The 16,426-nt window shown below is 36.5% G+C and overlaps 1 long non-coding RNA gene across 1 annotated transcript; it reads right to left on the reverse strand.

Annotated features, from left to right (window-relative positions):
* Nucleotides 1–2,123: 2,123 nt before the first annotated feature.
* Nucleotides 2,124–13,737, reverse strand: LOC107517050. The gene is made up of 3 exons (XR_001598433.2): nt 13,689–13,737; nt 13,205–13,368; nt 2,124–2,173 (listed from the first exon to the last, which is right to left on the reverse strand). It is a non-coding gene; the product is annotated as an uncharacterized LOC107517050 (long non-coding RNA).
* Between the last annotated feature and the right edge of the window lie 2,689 nt (nt 13,738–16,426).

A 16,426-nucleotide genomic window follows, 5' to 3' on the forward strand; every position in this document is an offset into this window, starting at 1 on the left:
AAAATATAACATAAAATATGACATTATAAAAAGGACACACAAAACTTTAACTGTAGTAATAATAACTAATACTAAATAGAACACAAAGATGATGAAAACCTTATATACTAAACTCCAGAAGAGTCAACGGGATCTAGATAAACTGCATTGTCCCTTCATTACCTTTTCTCTATTTTGGAATTCATCCTGGCGCTCTCTGCCTCCAGAAACTCCCATTGAATGAGCTTCTGAAAATGATACTAAAGAAGAACTTATACCACAGGCTTGATCATAAGTATAGGGTACAGTAAAGATGGAGCAGAGGATCCCTAAAGACCACTTCCAGTTAGGTGATTAGCTAGAATAACTCACAGAACTCAGCATATAGTTGTCTCATGGCTGTGATTTATTACAGTGAAAGGATACAGAGCAAAATCGGCAAAGGAAAAAGGCCCAGGGGGCGAAGTTTAGAGGAAACCAGGCACAAGCTTCCAAGAGTCCTCTCCCAGGGGAGACAGATAGGACGTATTTAATTATTCCAGTAACAATATGTAAAAACATAGAAAATGTATACTAAAGAAGCTGGTTAGAAATTCAATGCCCAATGTTTTTATTAGACACTGGTCAGGTAAGCACCATTTTCCTACCACATACCTAGCACAGACTCCCAGTAAGATAGGTGTTCAGCATAAATGACATTGTTTGTACAAACAATTTAGTCACATTAAACCACCCTTATCAGTTAGGGAATGAAGGAAGCACTCCAAAATCCAAATTCCTAGACCCTAGGCCAAGGCCCAACCTTACAAGCATGGCTTTCTAAGGCTGGCTAGTCTCGGACCTGCTATATTAACTGTTTTCTGCACAGATACAAAAGCAGATGCTGAAGCTCCATGGAGGCTGGCTGACTAATTGCTATTTCTCCTCTGAATTTACCACACTATAAGAAATCACACGTAAAGGACCCCAGTAGTGTCCTTTTAAACATGTCATTTTGCTTGCCATTTTTGTCCCCAAATTTCACACTTTAGCACCTATTTTGTTCATAAGGGCTGCTTTTCTTCCATCTCCTGCCCTTTCTGCCCTACAGAAACAGGATAAGAGCTTTACCAAGAAAACCACATTGAAACTCATGGAGGGTTAATATGGTAACAGCCATCATGCAGGAGAAAACACACAGTGGGATTGTAAAGCTACAGGGCTGCTTTTCTCACACATCCGGTAAATCGATTCTAGAGTCAACTAACTACTAAAGAGAATCTTCTCTCCTGGTCGGAGCAGTGGACTCATCCCTGAAATTACTGTGGAAAGGTATACCATGTGTCCCAAAGGAGGAGTGCTCCTTTGGCTGCTTAATTAAATACCAGCTGCTTAGATTCTAATGTTGGCTTGAAAAGTCTGTCTTACTATTTTACAGTGATGCTTATCCAGTTTTCCACTTTGAGTTAAATAGAACACAAGCAATATGTCTTTCAAATTATAAAAGGAGAAAACTTTCCTGTTTTATATCTGGACTCTGAAGAAATCAGGCATGAATTCAGGTGCCTCTAAAGTCATGTGCATTAAAAAAAAATTTTTTTTTAAGGTTATTTCTTTGTTTTAAAGAGAGAAGTTCATGTTTGCTGTTGTTCAATCAAAGGTCTTTGACTAAAGCAGGCACACCAAGTCACTCCTCCACCTTCCTCCCCTGGAAACTCAGATATTTCTGTTTAGGAGAGCAGAGCCTGCCACCAGAGCTTCACGCATTACTTTGCCAAATGCTGCCACTGGAACTTTACATAAGAAAGTGGTCCCTGGAGTCTATTGGTATAAAGAACTTCTAATTGGTCATGTCCTCTCTCATCAAAATAGGAAATATTTCATTTGACACAAATTTTATTTATCTCCTTCAGTGTGTAATAAAGAAAACTGTAATAGCAGGAATGGGCTCATTTGGGGCAATAGGTCTCAGGAGATTTATGCAGCAGTAACTCAGACTTTCACTTCCTTTTCTAAATTTTCCATTTCTCTTTCTATCCACAGCATTGTTTATTCAATAACAAAAGCTCCCCCTATTTCTTGCTTACCTGTGTTACCTTAAAATAAAGGAGCAGTGGTCATAGTTTTCCTGAATCAGGATCCTTGCTAAGTAGCAAATGAGAGTAGTCATTCATTCAGATCAGCAATATTTTATGCACAGATGAAAGAAGCTGTCCTGGAAAACAGAATGGGATGATCTTTGCCTTTAGCTACACAGGTACCTATTTATCCTTAATTATTCTCTTTTAGTAGCACTCTCCTCCTCTCACTCTTCCCTAAAGAAAACTGCTGAACCATTCCCCATGGAATACAGATGCTGTTAAAAATGTGTTAATTGCATTCCCTCTATTTGTTCTCACTGGGATGCTTTTTCTGCTAACAATCAAATCTGATCTGATTTGGGTAGTTTTATATGTATACCCTCTGATATTTTGACTATTTAAAGAGTTTCTTAATGGTTCCTTTTCATTCTCCAATCAGCTCTGATAGTGACATAACTTGTAGAAAAATTTTACCACTGCACTCAGAATAAGTTCAAATGCATTAGTCTATAGACAGTTGTCAATAGTTGAGCATCAATCTCCTTTTCATGTATGTATGTATCTATCTATTTTTATCTCATACTTGATCTGTTCATTTATTGACATTCATCAACAAAATTTTGGATCGTCTATTTTGTTTTGGACAGTAGACACAGCAGATACAAAAAGAAAAGAAAAAGACATTTTTCTTGTCCTCAAAAGACTTATAATTAAGTTGGGGAATTTAATAAGTGCTAGAATTAAGATATGCACACAGTACTATGCATTAAATAATTAATGGTAACTTAATTCACTTGGTCCACAAATATTTAAGGAGCACCTAGGATAATGCAAGCAATGGACAATCACATAAAGTATCTAAGTTAATGAGGAGAATCATGGAAAGTTTTTCAGAGAATGCTTCAGTTTAGTCATTCAGAACTTCCTGAGCACCCAGGCCCTCTGCTAGTTGCCTTCAGAATGTTCCTTACAGAATACACAGCATGTTTTCTGTTTACTCCATTTTCTCATCTGGAATACTTTCTTGTTTTAAAATACCTCTGATCCTTTGAGGCCTAAACCGAAATGCATCTCTTCATCTACTGTGATTTCCTCCGATCAGGACAAATCCATCACCTTTTTTTTTTTTAGTTGACATATAGCTGACATGCAATATTAGTTTCAGGTGTATAACATAGTGATTTAACATTACATATCTTACAAAGCGATCACTATAGTAAGTCTAGTAACTAACAATCTGTCACCTTACAAATTATTACAATATATTGACTCTATTTTCTGTGCTGTACATTAAATCCCTATGACATTTACTTTATAACTGGGAGTATCTCTTAATCGCCTTCAACTTTTTCTCTCATTTCTCCTCTCCAGCAGCTACCAGTTTGTTCTCTGTATCTATGAGTATTTTCATTTTGTTTTCTTTGTTTGCTTTTTAGATTTCACGTAGAAGTGTAATCATACAGTATTTGTCATCATCTGACTTATTTGACTTAGCATGATACCTCTAGGCCCATCCATGTTCTTGCAAATGGCAGAATATTTTTTCTTTTTATAGCAGAGTAAAATTCCTTTGTGTATATATACCATATTTTCTTTGTCCATTCATCTAATAGTGGATACTTAGGTTGTTTCCATAGCTTGGATATTTTAAATAATGCTGCTATGAGCTATAGCTTTGTAATATAGTTTGAAATCAGGTAATATATAATGCCTCAAGCTTCGTTCTTCTTAAGATTGCTTTGGCAATTCAGAATCTTTTGTGGTTCATGTGAATTTTAGAATTACTGACTCTAAGTCTATAAAATATGCCGTTGGTATTTTAATGGAGATTGCATTGAATCTGTAGATTGCTTTAAGCATTATAGACACTTTAACAATATTTATGCTTTCAACCATGAATAATCTTATGGTTTTCAGAGTACAGGTTTTCCACTGCCTTGGTTATATTTATTCCTAGGTATTTTATTATTTTTGATGCAATTATAAATGGGATTGTTTTCTTAATTTCTCTTTCTGATTGTTCATTATTAGTGTATAGAAACACTACTGATTTCTGTATAATTTGTATGCTGCAACTTTATTGAATTCATTTATTAGTTATAATAGTTTTGTTTTTGTTTCTTTTGGTGGGGGTCTTTAGGGTTTTCCATATATCGTGTCATGTCATCTGGAAATATTGAGCTTTACTTCTTTCTTTCCAACTTGGATGCCCTTTATTTTTTGTTTGGTATGGTTAGGACTTCCAATACTATGTTGAATAAAAGAGAAGAGTCGACATTCATGCCTGTTTCTAATCTTGATAAAAAGCTTTCAGCATTTTAGCACTGAGTATGATGTTAACTATGAGTTTGTCATACATGTCCTTTATTATGTTGTGGTATGTTTCTTCTACTTTGTTGAGAATTTTTGTCAAATGAAAGTTGAATTTTGTAAAATGTTTTTTCCTGAATCTATTGAGATGATCATATAGATTTTATCCTTTGTTTTGTTAATGTGGTGTATCACATCTATTGATTTGCAGATATTGAATTATCCTTGTACCTGTAGAATAAATCCCACTTGATTGTGGTATATGATCCTCTTAATGTATTATTAACTCACTATTTGCAGATGATATGAATTCAGTTTGGTCCTATTTTGTTGAGAATTTTTGCATTTGTATTCAGGAATATTGGCCTCTAAAATTTTGTGTATGTTTGTGTGTGTGTCTTTGACTAGTTTTTGTATCAGGGTAACGCTGGCCTCATAGAATGAGTTAGAAGCATATCTTTCTCTTCAGTTTTTTGCAACAGTTTGAGAATGATAGGTATAAATTCTTTAAATATTTGGCAGAATTCACCTGTGAGGTAGTATGGTCCTAGATTGTTTTATTGTTGTTGAGTTTTGCTTACTGATTCAATTCCTTTACTAGTAATTAGTCTGTTTAGATTTTCTGTTTTTTCCTAAGTCAGTATTAGAAGAGTGTTTGTTTCTAGGAATTAATCCATTTCTTCTAGATTGTCCAATTTGTTGGTATTACTTGTTCATATTACACTTTTTGATCCTTTAAATGCCTTTGGTGTCAGTTATAACTTCTCATTCATTTCTGATTTTATTTGGGTCCCTTTTCTATTTTTTCTTGATGAGTTTGACTAAAGGTTTATTGATTTTTGTTTATCTTTTTAAAGATCTAGCTCTTAGTTTTATCGATCTCTATTATATTTTCACTTCTATTTATTTCCGCTCTGTTCATTATTTCCTTCCTTCTACTAACTTTGGGCTCCCCCCCCCCAGTTTCTTTAGTTTTATGGCTAGACTGTTTATTTAAAATTTTTTTTGCTTATTTCTTGAAGTAGGCCTGTATTGCAATAAACTTCCCTCTTAGAATTGCTTTGATGCATCCCATAAATTGTGTAAAATTGCGTTTCCATTATCATCTGTCTCAACATAATTTTTGACTTTCTCTTTGATTTTTTTTACTGACCCAGTCATTGTTTAGTAGCATGTTGTTCAGGGTCCACACTTTGTGGTTTTTAGTTTTTTTTTCTTGTAATAGATTTTGTTTCATACTATAGTGATCAGAGAGCATGCTTGATATAATTTCAATCTTCTTCAATTTATTGAGACTTGTTTTGTAGACTTACCTGTGATCTAACCTGGAGAATGCTACACATGCCCTTGAAAAAAATGTGTATTCTTCTATACACATTTTAATGTTCTGTATAAATCTATTAATCTACCTGGTTTAATGTGTCATGTAAAGCCAATCTTTTCTTGTTGGTTTGGTCTTTGTGATCTATCCATTAATATAAGTGGATTGTCAATGTCTGCCGTTATTGTTATACTTTCAATCTCTCCCTTTGTTATATTTGCTTTATATAAAAGTTATATACTTCTATGTTGGTGGTGTAGATGTTTACAATGATTATTTCCTCATGTTGGATTGACCCACTTCTCATTATATAATATCTTTGTCTCTTGTTAGTCTTTATTTCAAAGTCTATTTTGTCTAATATAAGTATTGCTACCCCAGCTTTTTGTTTCTGTTTGTATGGAATATCTTTTTCCATTCATTCACTTTCAGTCTGTGTGTGTCTAGATATGAAGCTAGTGTCTCGTAGGCAGCATATGTTTTCTTTTTTATCCAATCAGTCACTCTATCTTTTGATTGAAGCACTTAGTCCATTTACATTTAAGATACTAATCGATTGGTATGTACTTATTGCCATTTTGTTAATTGTTCCATGTTTGTTTTTGTATTTCTCTGTTCCTTCCTTCTCTGGCTCTCTTCCCTTATGATTTGATAACTTTTTAAGTGGTATGTTTAGATTACATTCTCTTTATTTTTTGTATATCTATTTTAGGGTTTTAGTTTGTGATTTCCATGAAAGTCATTTATAACAGCTTATGTGTGTAGCATCTAGGTTGACAATGATCACTTAAGCTTGTATACATTCTAAAGGCACATTTTTACTTCCCACCTCCAATGTTTTAGGTTTTTGATGTCATATTTGACATCTTTGTGTGTGTTTCCCTTAACTAATTATTGTATATATAAATGGATATACATGATTTTACTGCTTTTGCTTTTTAACCTTTATCCTAACTTTATAAGTGGTTCACCCAACTACATTTACCATGTGTTTACCTTTGCCAGTGATAATTTTTCTTTCATATTTTGTCTTATTTAGTTTTGGTGCCTCTTTTCTGTTTAAAGAAGTTTCTTTAATATTTCTCGTAATGCCAGTTTAGTGGAGGTGAAGTCCTTTAACTTTTCTTGTCTGGGAAACTCTTTGTCTCACCTTCGATATTGAATGATAAACTGGCCTGTAGAGTATTCTTGATTAGAGTTTTTTTCCTTTCATTACTTTGAATATATCATGCCATGCTCTTCTGTCCAGCAAACTTTCTGCTGGAAATCAGCTGATAGTGTTATGGGAGTCCCCTTGTACATAACCAGTTGTTTCTCGCTTGATCTTTATGTTTAACTTTTCTTATTTTAATTATGATGTATTTTGTTGTGGGTCTCTTTAGATTCTTCTGTTTAGTATTCTGTGCTTCCTGGACTTGGAAGTACATTTCCTTCTCCAGGTTAGAGAAGGTTTCAGCCTTTATTTCATCAAATAGATTTTTTTTTTGTCTCTTTCTCTTTTTGTCTTCTGAAATCTCTATAATGTGAATGTTAGCACACTTGATAGTCACTTAAACTACCTCCATTTATTTTTTCTTTTTGCTGTTTCGATTGGGAGATTTCCACTACCCTGTCTTCCAGATCACCAATCCATTCTCCTGATTCCTTCTAAAGTATCATTCATTTCAATTATTGTAGTCTTCAGCTCTGATTGGTTCTTTTTTATATTTTCTATCTCTATTGCCATTCTCACTATATTGATTCATTCTTCTCTCAAGTTCAGTGAGCATCTCTGTGGCCATTACTTTGAACTCTTTATCTAGGAGACTGCTTATCTCTGTTAACTTAGTTATTTTTCTGGAGTTTTGTCTTTCTTTTTTGGATTATCTCCTCATTTTGCCTAACTCTCTGTGTTTGTTTCTATATATTAGGTAGATCAGATATGTCTCCTAGTCTTAAAAGAGTGGTCTTATGTAGAAGGTGTTTTGTGGGCTTAGCATCACAATTCCTTCCATTACCAGAACCAGGTGATCCAGGGGTGTCCCCTATGTGAGCTGCGTGCACCCCCCTGTTGTGACTGAGACACAACTATTGCAGGTACATTGGTGGGCTTCATTACCTTTCTGAAATCCTACAGCATGCTGTACTTTTCTTGTGGCACACCACTTTTAATTTATTTTAATAAATATTTAAAATAACTAAAATAATTTAAATTAGACATATTTAGAGTAAAAAGTAAAGACCATCTTTACCCTGAATTTACTTGTATCTCATTTCTGTCTCCAGAATATACTGTTGGTAATTTGGTATGTGTCTACTCAGAACTTTCTCTTGGTATTTACATACTCCTGTGCACATGTGAGCACATATACACACACATGTAATAGAGGTTAATGATTTTCATAATAAAATCATACTCTGCATTGTTTTGGAATTACTTGGATGGTTGTCCCTGTCAGTACAGAAAAATGTAATTTCTTTTCACCATAGTACTTAGATGGTCATTTATTTTCTGACATTCTGTTGTTTAAAAAAAAATCTATCATGCACATTTAAATATATGTAAGTATTTCTATGGATAAATTTATAGATGTGAAATTTCTGTATCAGAGTGTACATACTTAAAAAGTTAGTAGATTCTGCCAAATTGTCCTTCAAACAGACTATTCTACTTTAAACCTCCACAAATTTTCCCGAGACCCTCATTTGATGTAATTTTTCACATGTTTGACCTCCCTCAGTCCATGTAAATGTAATCTTTTTGTTCTGGCACAGAGCAGAATTTGACACGTAATACAGGTTTGATAAATACTTGTGGATACAAAATGAACTGTATAGATGTAAAATACCAGGTTTCTTCTGAAGGAAGGGAAGGGACTTGGCTATTTAACATTTGTGGACGATCTCTCATCTGGTCCCCATAGATTAAGGTCCTATTTCTAGTCCCCAACTAAGTGCTTGGTTTTTATTAATGGCACAATCTAGTTAGAAATGTTCAAATAATAAAGATCTCAGATAAGATTTTCTGAGGAGTTAACAGAAAATTCTGAAGTAAAGTCCCCTGTTTGGGGATAGAGAATAAATAATAAAAAGGCCTGGAGCTCTGAATTCTCCTCTATGGCAAGCAGCTTCAGGTGTACAAAAAGAACATGCGGTGACAGTTCTGCCAAACCGAGAAGCCTGAACAGGAACTAGCACCTGTTGCCTAACTGCTTTACATTACAACATTTGTACACTTTGATAGACGGTCTGGGTTAAACCCTAAAACCATGACCTTAGGCATGCTACTTACTCTTTTTGAAAGTCCCTTTGCTCTTTTGTAAAATGGGAGACCAATCCTACTGGGTTATTAAGAGAATTAAGAATGACCAGGTAAACGGAACTAGTACAATGCCCACTAAATAGTGAGAGCCTTCTAGCAGTGAGCAGAGCACAGAAGAGGATTGCCTCTGCTGACTGCACAGGGTTCATTTAGGGATATTGTTTTTGAAGACCTGATTTTTGATAGTTGGTTCATTTTATGCATAAGTTTCAAAGCCACCTCCTTAGAAAAATCCAGAAACCCAGTATAACTACTGTTTTTATATTTGTTAGTTTCTTTTCAATAGTGAAGAACAAAATTTAGTTTTTATCTCAAAAATCCCATGTCGATGTCATGCCCAAAGAAATTAAAAAGAGCAGATGCAGCAATTGGGATGTATAATGGCAATCTGTGTTCCTGATGGGTAGTCACATATCAGGAGATTCTGTGACCATGAACCATTTATGAGCCTTCTGGAAGAGAGTAGTAAGCACTGAGATTCAGCATGAATTTCTTGTTTAAGCCATTTCCAAAGAATGTAAAATGGCACAGTAGAGATTGCCAAAACAAGGGTATGTGAATTTCACCAAAACATTAACATGATATCTTCTTTTGCTCTATGTCACTTTCATTCGTGGTACTGCTTCCATGGTTTCTTCTCATTTCCATTGGCAAAGTCCCTTTAGTTATTTAATGCCCATTGCAATGCCTTCTCATACGCTTTATAGCATTCTTCCTGTATGGTATTATTTATATTATGGTTTCCTGTTGATTTGTCTGTTCCCCCCCTCCCACCCTCAAAAACCATAAGCAACTCAAAGATATGATTTTCATTTTTGAGTGCCCTGAGATTTATACAAGTGTCTTTCACTAATTACTTCTCCAGTAATACTTTTTAAAGAATGAATCAATGAAAATATGGAGAAATGTGGCCTTAGTAATGGGGGAATGGATTTCTGGCTAGTAAAAGAATTCTCCAAATGAATGTCGAATATGTTTAAGACCCACTTCTTTTATAGGGTAATTTTCAGAAGTTAAAACATGACCCTCTTACAAATTTAGAATAAACATGTATCAAGGGTTTTATTCAACTCAGTAATTAATGATGTAGCCAGCAAAATAGTAAATCTGATTCTAAGGTGATTTAAAGAATTGGGATTATGTAATCTTTTTAAGACAAAGTTGGAATAAGATCACTGTTTAGATGCAAAACTGGTTAATATTCTTGTTACCTTTAACCTTTGGAATGTGCTTTTCTGCTGAGTATAAATATAAAAATAAATGGAACTTCACAGAACTGTAAAAAGAGTAAAAAGCAGCAAAGATAAACAATGGTATATTTTCCTAAAAAGTGAAATAATCCATGGATAGATTTGATAAACAATGACCTAGGATGCATTTAAAGGACATGCAGTCATCCTCTTGACCTTATTTACAGATTGCAGATTGTTTTTCTATCCCGATGGTCAACTCTTTTTATCCTATGCTACTTTTCTGGAACAATTTCCTCTATACCTATATCAGTAATTCTGATTAGAACTTCAATCCAGGTCTTTCTTCTAAACTCCAAACTTACTTTTTAAACTCTCTCCTGACTAGCTGTGTGATTCCAGGAAGATTACTTAACCTTTTGGTGCCTCTCTTGCCTCCTCTCTAAAATGGTATTAAAGCAGTACTTACCACATAGGATTACTTTAAAGAGTAAATTAATTCATATGTACAAAGTGTTTTGAACAGTGCTTGACATGTAATATGAGTGCTTGCTGTTACTATTCTCAGCATCTCTTTTTGGATGTCTCAATGGTACTCAAAAAACTGCATGTCTGAAATCAAACTTATCTCATTCCCTCCCCAAACCTACTCTGCCTACAATGTTCCCTGTCACAATCATGAGCACCATCATTCATATAGTTATAAAAATGAGACACTAAGGGCCATCCTTTATTCCTCTTCTTCTTCTTGATAGCTAGGCTATCAATAAGTCCTGTCTATTTTATTCCTAAGGATCTCTTGACTCCATCAACTAATCTACATCTCTGCTTCTGGCACCGTAGTCCAAACTGCTTTTATCTATTGCCTGAATTTCTACACTAGCCTCCTGAATGATCTCCCCATAAATTCTCTTGCCTCTCTCTAAGCCACTCTTTACACCGAGAATGAAGATCTTACTATGCTATTTTCCTGCTTTGAAATTTTCAAAGCTTTCTATTACTCTCTCAGTAAAGATCCAACTTCTAAACTGGCCCTTGTCTCATGCCACTCTCCTTGGTATCTGTACTCCAGCAATACTGGACTCCATTCGTTTTTCGAGGTAAAATCTCAAAAAATTAAAAAGAGAACTACCATATAATCCAGCAATCCCATTCCTGGGAGGGCATTTCCATATTGGAGAGGGGAGTTTGTACTAGATGACAACTAACTTCCCCTCCAATTCTATGTTTCTGGGGTTCAATGAATTTGTGGTGGTGGGAACCATATATGGCTGAACCTGATGAAGTAGAATTGGATTACTGTTCAGCAAATAGTCACTCAACTCCCTTTCCTTCTCAGGATAGACTATAATTCCTTAGCCCCAATAACTTTATGCTTGGTCATATGACATGCTTTGGCCAATGAAATGGAGGGTGTGTCTCAAGTAGAGTCTTTTAATGTACTTGCTCAGTTCAGCTTGGCTCTTGAGTCCCTGTGATCCACTATGAGATGCTCCCAGTAGCCACAGCCCCTTTAGCCTTGGCCTTAGAATCAACACACGTGGTACAGGTGTAAAGCCAGCCCACAGCCAAGCCCAGCTGGCCCCAGTTTAGATTAGCAGACTCCAGCTGATCCCCAGATCCATGAATGTGAAAATAAATGCTTCTCATCATAAGCTGCTGACCTGGGCATGACAAAAGCTGGTTCTCTCTAAACGGAGACACTCCCAACTTATGGTATTGGGCCCTTTATAGGTAGTGATTCTCCTTACCACTCTCTTGCTTTGGGATTCCACCTTGTATGATTGTATGCAGGAAAGAGAAGGAAAGGGGCGAGTGTCTGACAGTTGACATGCTGTCCCTATTTACACTGTAACATACCCTTGAACTATTTCTTTCTCTATGTCTTTGACACAACAGGAGAGACTGTGTTGTAGTCCCCTGGTGTGTCCTCCTTTTTGTGGTCTCCCGGTAGTTTGCCTTATGCTATTCTTGCTCTGTCCTTGCTGAAATAATCATACTTGTGCAAATCTACCAGAATATGGAAGATGTGTCTTCCTTTTGGAGCCCCAAATTTTGGTCCATGTTATATTGTTCTCTGAGGAACTCATTCAGGAAGGTTTAAACAGGAAGGAAAAAATCCACTTCTACCTTCATTCTGCCTTCTGAAGAAGCAGAAATTAGCCTGGGCTTCCAAGAGCCAGAGCTGGGCATGAAGATCAAGAGGAGAGGGACTGAACGATGTACTGGGTAGAAAGGCAGAAAGCAGGCACAAAACAGGAGGGATGAGACCAGAGAGGGTGCTTTCTCTAAGTCACTTGTGGCCTCTCCATGAGTGTATGGTCCTTTCAGATACTTCTTTAAAGCCCCCAATTCTGAAATTACTTGTACCAGTTTCTTTGGTAACCTTTTCATTTCTGGGTTCCATATGGGATATGAAAGCAGGAGAGGGTAAAAAAGGATGGGTGCGGAAGATAATACAAGAAACATTTCCTGTACATTTGGAGAGAAGGAACAACAGTAACCCTCAGGTCTACAGGAATCCAGCCTGTTTTTTAGCCCTGCCTGTCTGATTTTTCCCCTGAGGCCCCAGGATACTAAGATACTTCAACAAAATAGACAAGATTATACTTCCAAGAGTAAATAAGCATGTAAGTTATTGGGAAAGGAAGAAGAGAGCAATCTGTGTGTATAAGGAGGATAGGAAAGAAAGATAGGAGAAATAACATATGCCAGAAACCATACTAGGTATTTGACATATGGTACCTCACTCAGTTCTCAGAGTAGTCCTTTATTAACCTTACCGATATGTAAATAAGGAAACTGAGATAAAGAGAAGTTCAGTAACTTGCTCAGGATTCCACAGCTAGTTATTTGGAGAGGTGGGAGAAGAATCCAGAAAGAACTACAATTAGAACTCAGATCTATCTTCAGAAAGTGGAAGGAAAAATGAGTATGATTCAGACTCAACCCTACATATAGAGATGTTCAAATGTTGCGTGATCTAAGAGACAAAAAAATTTAAAAAGCACTTTACTCCAAAATGGATCCTCCACTGACTCACCTTGAAGCCTTGATTTCTGCTATTATATTGCTCTTTCATTGGACTAAATCCATGTTTGTCCAACCAGGTTATGCACAGCTTGGCAGGTATGTGGCAGTGTGTCTGAAAATAGCTGCAGGAGAATCATGGTATGTTGTTCAAGATCAGTGGCTTCATGCCAAAATCTGAGAGAAAAGTTATATCAAAACAAACATTAATGTTTTATAAAATGAAAATTTGAACAGAGTTTAAAAGCTAAAATGTGAGAAATTTCATGCTACGATCCCAGAATTCCAAGCATATGAATTCTCTCTATGGTAGGGGCCACTTTGTTGGAAAAGTTTGAGAAGTGCTAGCTGAAGGCACCCTGTCCTAAGGAAGCCTCTGAGAAAATGAAAACATGTTGATGGCAGTGGCGAGGGAACATTTACATTCCCTGCCAAATATGAGCACTTGAGGACAGATAAATTTATTAGTTTAGATCCACCCAGCACAGAGGAAATACCTGAAATAATGAGATCCCAGAAGCATAAGTTTGATTGAATTCTGGGAGCATGTAGATCATTTCTGCTGAGCAACAGAGAGAGAAAGTGCCTCAGTGGGACATCAAAATATTATTTGTGAGGGGCGGGGTTACTAAAGAGTTCATTTTTTTTTGCCCACGGACAATTTATTCTCAGCTCATACCCCTTGTTAGAGAACCTTCCTAGGCTCCTTTTGCAGTGAGAATCATAGAGACATGGTAAGTGGGGGAGCAAACCACATGACATCTGTCCGTCCCCAGTAACGGCTGACTTAGCTATAGGCAGATACTAGACTCAAGACAATGCATTTGGAATGTATTTGTGCACCGACAAAAAAAAAGCCAGAAATTCTTTTATTCAGGAATATAGAAGTCGGGGTTAAAGATCTGACTTTAGTCAATGTGAACTGAAGATGATATTAAAGCTAGAGATAATGGTGGCCACATGCATGCTAACACAGCGGAAGCCAGTCTGCCAAAAGCAAAAAAAAAGGCAAACCCAGATGTGCAGAGAGGAGCAATCAAAAGAACGGACTGCTCTGGAGAGAGAAAAACAGACTTCAATTTCCGAGTTTTGGCCTCTCATGAAGCCTGGATGTTTTGGGAACTACCTCCACTCCTTATCTACAAATTTCCCTCTTCGCTTAAGCTGGTAAAAGCGGGTTTTATTCTTTGCCACTAAAGTTCTCTGGCAAAGACAGAGGGATGTAATCAAAAACCAATTCTACCTGGGTGAAGAATAATCACGTCATTGATCATCATAACTGGGACATTTGGGGTGCTGTTAATAATTATACCGACACAACAGGAAAACCAAGATGTATGGTCATCTTTCCTATGTGGTCAAGAAAGGAAATGAGATGTTTCCTGCTTATGTTTCCCAGGCACTGTTAGCTGCTTAAATCTAGGCTATCTCATCTGATTTCACAATAATCCTTTCAGGCTTGACTGCTATCAAACCAGGAACTAGAGCTTGAGAGATTCAACACATAGGAAACTGGTAGAAGAGCCAGGACTGGAAGCCAGGTCTAGGTTACCACAGGTTCTGTGCCCTTCTCGCTAGGATCTCTTTCTCTGAAACAGTTTTGCCTAGGCTCAAGCTATACCAGCCCATAGTCCTCACATCAGCATTGTGGGGTGTATGAGACCAATGATCAGTGAAGAGAAACATACAATGACACTAATATCTCAGAAAACCCACACCCACCCTATTGACACAAGGACAATGTCTAGCCTCATTCTTGCTTGAAATGCCTTTCAGCTGAAAAAGCACAACGTAACAAAATCTCCACTAGCAAAGAAGGAAATTGAAGCAATTTTGAGACAATTCAGGAGAATCCTCATTTTTACCTGAGTTATCTGAGCAGTGAAGGACATAAAAGATTAGGGGTCAGAATTTCTCAGGTAATTGCTTGTTTTCCAGGTCTAGCAGGTTTAACGCTCAGGCTTTCTTTTCTGAGCAAGTATTGTCCTCACCACACAGTGAACACGTACAAATTTCTAGGTAAGAGCTGTGTGGCAAAAGAAAAAGGTGATGGGAGAGTAGAACCTGATATTTTGATTAAAACTCAGGTGAAAAAGTCTCTTCATTAAAATTCTAATTTGATTCCAGTTTTCTTTCTACTGAAATGCCAAATACAACAGGAAAGTAATTAGTTCCAAGTTCTATATCCTTTTTCTTATCAGGCACCTCTAGCCTCCAGGACTAATCCAGTCACCATCAAACAATTACCTAATGATCGGGGCTCTTGGGATTTGCTGACCATTGTGGGGAGTGTGTCAGGTTCTTTCTGAGTCAGAAAAAGGGATCGATTACTGCCAACCGCACCCACCTGTTTATCCTTGGTAGGGGATAAATGGCCAGGATAGTAATTATATCTTAATTCAAGGCGAATGACCTAGATAGGTGGCAAGCTTTCCTACCACATTGATATAGCTTGAAGAAGAGGCTCCAGGACAGGATGAGAGAAGCTGAGCTTTATTCCGTTAGAGTCCCAACTGTTTTTTTCTGGCACTACTTTTAGAATCACCAATGAATCTGCTCTCCTGTGATTTGCTCACAGTCTGTGTTCCCATTGTGATCTTTGACCTTGTGAAAAGGTGAAAGGGTGATGAAAGAATTTAGAAGAAAGACCTAGTTGGATAGGGGAATACATTTTGGATGGAGGTACTATTAATAGCCATACAGTATTATGCATTTCAAGGTCCAAGATCCAACCCTGTAAACTATGATCCTGGTCACCTGTGGCTGAGACCATTGTAAAAAACATTGTTGGCATTTCACTAGTTATTTCGAAGCCAGAAAAATGTTTGGCACAAAGCAAACCTTATTGAATCTTGTAAAACATAAATGTGAATTTTTTTACTGCAATAATTTAATTTAAAAAAATCTCTTTAAAGAAAAGCAGTAACATAAAGCATGATTGTTTTTGAAGAACTTTATGGACTATTTATTGTAGCGCTCTTGGTGCCCTGTCACAGCTATACAGCATTTTACTGGCTTTTTCTCATGCATACAGCATTCTATCACCGAAGTTAAAGGATCTTACAGTTTTTATTTTGATTGATTTGAATTCTTGAGACGTATTCAAGTGCTCATTATTTCCCTTCCTCTTTCCCCACCCAAATCCCAACTGAGAGAAATAATTTTTTAAAATTACCCAAATGCATACCCCAGTGCATACATGAACACAGTGCCTTTTAGTGGTCTGCACTTAAGA

This window comes from Rousettus aegyptiacus, unplaced genomic scaffold (genome assembly GCF_014176215.1).
Source record: "Rousettus aegyptiacus isolate mRouAeg1 unplaced genomic scaffold, mRouAeg1.p scaffold_m13_p_1, whole genome shotgun sequence".
In the NCBI taxonomy this organism is placed as follows: domain Eukaryota; kingdom Metazoa; phylum Chordata; class Mammalia; order Chiroptera; family Pteropodidae; genus Rousettus; species Rousettus aegyptiacus.